Below are 7,863 nucleotides of genomic sequence, written 5' to 3'. Positions count from 1 at the left end.
AGGAAATTAGTACAGGATGGTTTGTGGAAAGCGGCTCGGGTTCGTGAATCGATTCTTTATCAAAAGTCCAGATGTAAATGGATCCAGGAGGGAGACTCGAATTCAAAATTTTTCCACGCTTATGTTAATCGCAGACGACAGAACAGTAAGTTGGTTGGGGTTGAATTAGATGGGAGATGGGAGGAGGAGCCCAATACTGTAAAGCTAGGCATAAAAGCTTTTTTTGAGCAGAAGTTTAGATGTGATCATTGGGAGCCGCCGAAACTGGATGGAGTCCCATTTCGCCGAATTTCAGAGGAAGATAATAAGTTTTTGACTGCTGCATTAAGTGCTGAGGAACTTAAGGATGCAGTTTGGGCATGTGATAGCGACAAGAGCCCCGGACCGGATGGGTTCAATTTTCGTTTTGTGAAAGCTTTTTGGCATCTTCTTTCGGCTGATGTTCACAGAATGGTATCTGATTTCTTTCGCCAGGGTAGGTGGCCAAGGGGTTGCAACTCTTCCTTCATATCTTTAATTCCGAAGAATGATGCTCCGGTTGGTTTGAATGAGTATAGACCAATTTCATTAGTTGGTTGTGCCTACAAGATCATTTCAAAAATCCTTGCAAATAGAATCAAGCAGGTGTTGCATAAAGTGATCGATGACAGTCAGTTTGCATTTCTGCCAGGGAGGGGGTTGTTAGACAGTATCTTAATTGCAAATGAGTGGGCTCATGACGCTCGTAGTAGGAAGGTTAAATCTATGGCTTTCAAGGTAGATTTTGAAAAGGCCTACGATTCAGTAAGGTGGGATTTTCTTTATTATATGATGATGAGAATGAATTTTTGTGGGAAGTGGATTTCTTGGATCCAAGGTTGTTTAGAATCTGCAAGGGTTTCCGTTATTGTGAATGGAAGCCCTACTGAAGAGTTTAATATGGAGAAAGGTTTACGCCAAGGCGATCCGGTGGCACCTTTTTTATTTCTAATTGTTGCCGAGGGACTGAATGGCCTTCTCAGACAAGCGGTATCCCAACAACTGTTCACTGGATACAAATTTGGTAAAGGTGCTGGAACAGAAATTTCAATTCTCCAATTTGCAGACGATACTTTGTTTATTGGGGAAGCATCTCGAAAGAATGTTTTTACAGTGAAATCTATTCTGAGATGTTTTGAGTTGGTTTCCGGTTTAAAGGTGAATTTTAATAAAAGTAAGTTGGCTGGTGTTGCGTTTGAAGGCAGAGATCTACAGGTATTGGCGAACATACTGAATTGTAAATTGATGGATTTCCCTTTCCGCTATTTAGGCCTCCCTATTGGGGGGAATCCTCGTCGTATAGATTTATGGGAGCCCGTTGTTGCTAAATTGAAGTGCAGATTGTCTCGATGGAGAAGTAAGAATCTGTCCTTTAGTGGTAGGATTTGCTTGATTAATAGTACTCTATCCTCCATTCCTTTGTATTTTCTTTCATTCTTCAAAATGCCTCAAGGGGTGGTCAAAGCTTGCAATAAGGTGATGCGAACTTTCCTTTGGGGAGGTTGTGATGAGCAAAAGAAACTGGCCTGGGTAAAATGGGAAACGGTTTGTAAACCAAAGGATCAAGGTGGCTTGGGTATTAGACAATGGGGTCATTTCAATAAGGCTTTATTAGGGAAGTGGAGGTGGAGACTGTTGACGGAAGGGACACAAGCCTCTGGTGCAAAGTGCTATTTTCAAAATATAATCTCCAACAAAGGAGGGAATTTGTCTCTGTTCCAAGGAAAGCTTCAGCATGGTGGAAGGACATCATTTCCTCTTGCTGCCGGCCCTTGAATGACTGCTGGTTCGACGAGGCCTTAAAGAAGAACATTGGAGAAGGAAATTCAGTTCGGTTTTGGCATGATGCTTGGCTTGGCGACACCCCTCTGGTAGCTAAGTATGGAAGTTTGTTTAGCTTATCTCTTCAACCTCAACACCTTGTTGCCGATATGGGAAGATGGGAGGAAGATAGTTGGACTTGGTCTCTCATTTGGTCTCGCGAATTGCAACATGATGACGAACTGCTGTTTCATAATCTTTTTGTAGAACTGAACCAATTTTCACTCAGAAAGAATAGTCCAGATAAATGGGTGTGGTCTGTAAATGGGGAGGATAATTACTCTGTGAAATCCGCTTATGATTGGCAGAGAAGATGGGAGTATTCTGAGTCAAATCCAGCTTTCAGCTTGCTTTGGCGCCTTCCTATCCCTTCTAATGCTAAAGCTTTTATTTGGAGGGTGTTCTGGAACAGGGTACAGACTAAGGACAATCTAAGGAAAAGGGGTATCTTGCCTGGTGGTGCAACGTCGCAGTGTCCCTTTTGTGAAGAGGAAGAGGAAGGTTCGAATCATTTATTCTTTACTTGCCGTTTTTCATATTCTGTTTGGTGTTCTTGTTATAGCTGGTTTGGATTTGAATATGTTTTGCCTGAGGATTGGAGATCGCATTTTAATCAGCATGTTAGAGGCTTCTGTAATCTAAAACAGAGGGCAGGTTTTGTTGCTGTGTGGTGCGTAGTTGTGTGGTGTTTGTGGTGTCATCGAAACAATGTTATTTTTAGGGGTGAGCCAGTTGACAGAGATGTAGTCTATGATTTGATTCAGCGTCGTTCTTGGTGCTGGTTGTCTGCAAAATGGAAGGAGTTCCGAAGCTCATTATTCGAATGGATTTCCAACCCAGGAGAATGTCTGCAACAAGTTTGATGGAACAACTTTATTTACAAGGAAATAGTGGAAGTAGAATAAATTGTGAGCTGGTTCAGCACAAGGTTTGGTTAGGGGGTAAGTATTCAGAAGTTGCATTAATGAATCAAGGCTCTGATGTGAATTACGTAACTCAAGTCAAGGTGCTGTTGTTTCTTTTATTTAGATTGCTATGTGGTATCACATTGATGAGTGTAATATTAAGTTATGGTGCTGCTGATTTTTTGAGATGGATGTGAGATAATTGGAATTGGGGACATATCACTTGAATTTTTGTGGCTTCATGGAATTTGGGACCTGTTGCTATGATGTCAGGAAAGCTGGCTTGTGAGATGATCCTCCTATCTTCTAGCTGGGGTGATTATCATCTTGTCTTGTGTATGGCCGTGAACTTATGCTGGGAGTGCTAACACTATTTTTTTTTTTCATTATGGCATTGGTGATTACAAGAGATGAAGGCTTTCAGGAGTTATACTCATATGCTAGAATATTGAAGGGTTCTTTGAGGTTACAGCATGGTGATCCATCGAATTTTGCAGTGGGATCTGAATTGGATGCGAGGCTTGGCCGCTGAGTCGGGGATGGTTATTAGAATTCTTTGTAAACTTCCTTGAAATATCATCTTGACTTTTCAAAATTGGTACTCTTTTTCCTTGCTAGGTTTTCCCAAGGGGGTTTTACCCTAGTAAGGTTTCAATGAGGCTTGTTTTGTTAAGTCTATTTTCAAGGAGTATTAGGTGGGGTAGTTTCGTCATCTTTAAGGTCTTTGTTTTTTTCTAATTGGTAGTATCTTTTATCTTTTTCTTTCTTTTTGTATTGGGTTGAAGTACCCCTTGTACTTCTATTCAATATAATTCTTATTGTCTATCAAAAATAAATAAATAAATAAATAAATAAATAAATGTTCTTCCTTCATGATCTCAACCCAGAAATTTTTTTTTGCCTCAATCAAACTTGAACCCAGAAAAATAAATCATCTTCCTCACATTCTTCAATAAATAACTAAACCAGAAACATGAAAATCAAGATCAACCTACCCCCAAACCCAGAAAATCTACCCATAAATTAATTTTTTCCAAAACAACAACCAGACCACAAAATAAAACCCCCAAAATCCAAAAAAAAAAACCAGAAAAAGACATGATAAGAACAACAATGCACATGGGTAAAATCTAAAATGGCTCTACAAAGCAAGCATAATACCCAATTTATCAACAGTCACATGAAAACAATCAAAATTGATGAATACCTTTAAGAAACTAAATGAATTCAATCACGGAATAAGTATAAAAGTAAAGAAATTCTTTTACACTTGAATACTCATCTCTCTAACACTTGAATCGAATTAGGAAAACAATTATGGCAGGCCCAAAGGGGAGAAGTTACAGCTTTGCAATCCCTAACACAGGATGAGGAAGAAGGAACAACACGATTCAACAATTCCCAGTACATAAAAATCAAATAACCCTAATCCCCAATATACAAACAACCCAAACCTCAAGAACAGATCGATGCCACTGTTTCCACCGTCCTGTCTCAGGAATAGATCGAAGTCCTCCCCTCAAGCTTTCTCGTCACCGTCAACAAAGTCTATCACCACCACCACCGTGCTTCCATCAGTTAAGAAGAAGAAAGAAGGGAACAAAAACAGAAGATCCCAGTCGTACCCGAACCCAAATCGAGCAAGATCGAGACTAAGTGAACACGGATCAAACCATGGCTTTGTTTCGAGCTTTTAAGGTTGCCATGGGGTGGTTCCGCTCTTGATGGTTTGGCCGACGGTGGTGATGGCTTTTGTTTGGTTTTAGAGAGAGAGATGATGGGTTCAGGAAGAAGGAAGAAGAAAAGGTTTTTGAAGGTGAAGGGAGAGGAAGGGTGGCGGCTAAAGGATTAAGGGGAGAAGATGGTTGGGGGCTATGGGAAGAAAGATGGAGAATTAGGGTTCATGAAAGATGAAAGCAGAAGATGAAATTTTTTTTTTGAAAGAGAAGAAAATAACTTAAATTGTTTATTTTTATTTTTTATTAGTGAAAGATAAGTGTCAATTTCTTTTATATTTGTTAATTTAATTTAAATTCCTGATGTGTTAGTTTTTAATTAATTTTTTAATTTCATATCAGACTCATTAACACCGTCAGCGATCCAAATCATCACTCGCCGAAGCCCAGCTCCAAACGTATAATTCTTCCGGCAAGGAACCTAAATCAGACAACGACACAAAAACAGGAACTATGATGCTTAACCCTTTACTTTATCATTCTTCATCCTCGGTCTCTCCTTGCGCTCAATCTTTGTTGATTTTACATTTTCTTCATTAACATTTCCTGGTTGACTATTGTTTAAACTATGCCATCTTCATAGTTCATCTTATTGTTTATGTGCTGCATTGTTTTATTCATGTTTGAGTTGGATAAAAAAAATAGTTATTTTCTCCTCCCTGCTATGAACCAAAAACACCTTAAATGTTCATATAATTAGAATAAAATTATCATTTTAAGGGAATATAATCTCCACTCTTTAGGTTATCTGAAAAATCAAGTGAATCATAAAACCAGTTTGAAAGGTTTTGATTTAGAATATAGCCGAGGGTTCAAGATGCACCAAAATGAAGAAATTTGGGCATCCTACGATTCGGCAAATAAATCTGCGAAGGGAATTGAAATTCAATTCATAGTTAGAGGGGCCTCAACAATAAGAGTAACTCACCCCCCTGCTGGGATCTTCGCATTGAAAACTAGTTCTACTTCATTTTAACACGAATTAAAAATGTACGAAATCAAAATCCAGATTTGAACCAAGCTACGTGATGAACACTTGGTCGCTTTTTAGATCTCGATTCGATTGAATCTCCCGAGGCAAACTTGAATAAAAAACGCACTGATTTATGCGTCTCCTCCATAGGAACCTCGGGTTCGATTTTAAGATCGAAATAATGAATACGAAACAGAAAAAAGCATTGTGAAAAAGGATGTAGATCGAGATGATGCTCAGTGAATACGAACAGAATGGTAAAAGGGATCATGTTGCAGAGTGAACCGCAATCGATGTTATTCCATTTTTCTCTTCATCGCATCGTATATGGATTCTGAGTTTTGTTAGATTAACGAAACGAATTGGAGAGATTTTGAGTGAACACTAGAAAACAGCTAGCGGCGGCCTAAACCCTAAAAACAAAATCAGCAGAAACTGGTGGAGATGAAGATGCAGCAACATCGTTTATATAGAGTGTTCTGGTCTTAACCCTGAAATATTGTCTTGTCCTCTTGTTAGAGGCTACGGCTGGGTATATGCAAGTGGGCCGGGTTGCTCAGCCCGCACAGAACTTGAAAATAGGGCAGTCCATTAAAATTAAAATTAGGGTGAATTATCAATTTTGTCATCGAAAAGGTAAGCGTCAAATAAGTTATTGATAAGGAAAATGTTGAAGTGCACGAGACAGTGATGCACGACCTGGCACGAGTGTTTCTTTTCAGAAATTAAAAATCACACTTTTTAAAAGAAAAATAAAACACCGGGCAGTCCCAAATAGAGAAACAATGTTAAGTTACAAAGATTTAGATCCTCACCCCACCAAAATGTTCTTCCATTTTCTATTCCCTCATCAAAACACTTCAAGAATCACATCTGTTCAAGACTAACTCCAACTAAGAGATCTAAATGTGTGCGTTGTTCAAACATGGTAGCCTAGGCGAAGCCACCATGTGCGGCGCAGGAGTGGTAGTTGGGGGAGGCGGCGCAAGACTTTTTTGGGATACGGTAGAAAGGCTCCAGATCTGTAAGGATCTGAAAAGACGGTGTATTCCGCGGTGGTTTCCGGCAGTGGTGGCTTGCGGTGTGAAAGTGGAGAGGAATAACTGATCGATGACAAGAATAGCTTCGCTGTTTTGGTGGCTCTAATGGATGTAAACAGGTTGGAGATGGAGCGTCACGTCTCTGTGTGGTGAGGTGGGAGGAGATGATGGCTGGGCTATTTCTGAAATAATGGAATTATGATAAGGATATTTTTTGGAAATACACAGTAACCTAGAGTAACAAATATGCTGTCGTCGCTCTCGTGCACTAAATTGCTCGTACCAAATAGCATAGCTCTACTGATAAATCCTCAAAGAATAAATTTTTGGTCTGTTTTTGTTGGGTATTTTTTATTTTTTATGGTAAATTTATGAGCAAGGTTGCTAGGTATTTTATAATTTACAAAATCGTAGGCTTGAAGGAGAAGTGCAGCTTGACCACTTGGGATGCCCTCAGGAAGAAATGAAACAACCAACACCAGGACAATCATCTAAACTTCCTACGACAATGCTCCAACATTTGTCTCACCGACCCGGCTATAACTTCTTCATCTTGGCCATCAAACGCAACATTACCCAAAAGTCAAGCACGACAAGCTAGATATTAGACAAAAATAATGATCTAAGAATGGACTTCTATTAGAAGTGAACAAACTCTTAAAATCCATGCCATGACTTAAGGACGAAAACAACATAGAGAACACACCCTGCAGTGAAATCTCAAAAGGACGACCACAAATACCACTTGGAGGTCCCCTCCAAGACTGCATAAACCGCATCTGAAGCGCCACCAGCGACGTTACAGCGCATTCCTAATCCCACAACCCTTGGCCAGTTCTTGAAACAACTTCCTATAAACAAATTCAGACCATCTTAATCTCCTCCCCTTCCCATATATCCCTCACCAAGATGCTAGGAACCAAAACGACATACTCGTTAAATACCCCCAAATTCTTTCCATATTCCTTTCAATCTTTAAAAGCTGGATGAGCAGCATTACCCCAACCTTCAACATGCACCCCATATATTTAATTGACATTTCATCTTCATGGCTTCGACCAAATGGTAAAATTTCAAGAAATAAAGCCTCGTTCGACATCCTTGAAACCTAAGGAACCATAAACCATCTTCTCTTCATCCGCTAAGAAACGCACGACACAAAAACCATTATCATTGCATGTCCATGAATGATAGCTCAAGTGTTAAGATTTTATGAGACATATGAGTTGGGAAGGAGAGATCTAGAGATCAATCCCTAGAGAGTGCAGTTTATCTTTCCGATGTACCAAAAGAAAATATATTCAAGCAATTTCTCTAATACCCATCTAAAAATAAAGGAATTTCATATATTTTTCTTGATTGATCATGTT

General features: G+C 39.4%; 1 non-coding gene across 1 annotated transcript; it reads right to left on the bottom strand.

Moving 5' to 3' along the window:
- Positions 1–5,274: 5,274 nt before the first annotated feature.
- Positions 5,275–5,430, bottom strand: LOC130709702 (small nucleolar RNA snoR145). Its single transcript, XR_009010179.1, has one exon. It is a non-coding gene; the product is annotated as a small nucleolar RNA snoR145 (small nucleolar RNA).
- Positions 5,431–7,863: the final 2,433 nt, after the last annotated feature.

This window comes from Lotus japonicus, chromosome 3 (genome assembly GCF_012489685.1).
Source record: "Lotus japonicus ecotype B-129 chromosome 3, LjGifu_v1.2".
Taxonomy (NCBI): domain Eukaryota; kingdom Viridiplantae; phylum Streptophyta; class Magnoliopsida; order Fabales; family Fabaceae; genus Lotus; species Lotus japonicus.
This window is presented reverse-complemented; position numbering and strand designations above follow the sequence as displayed.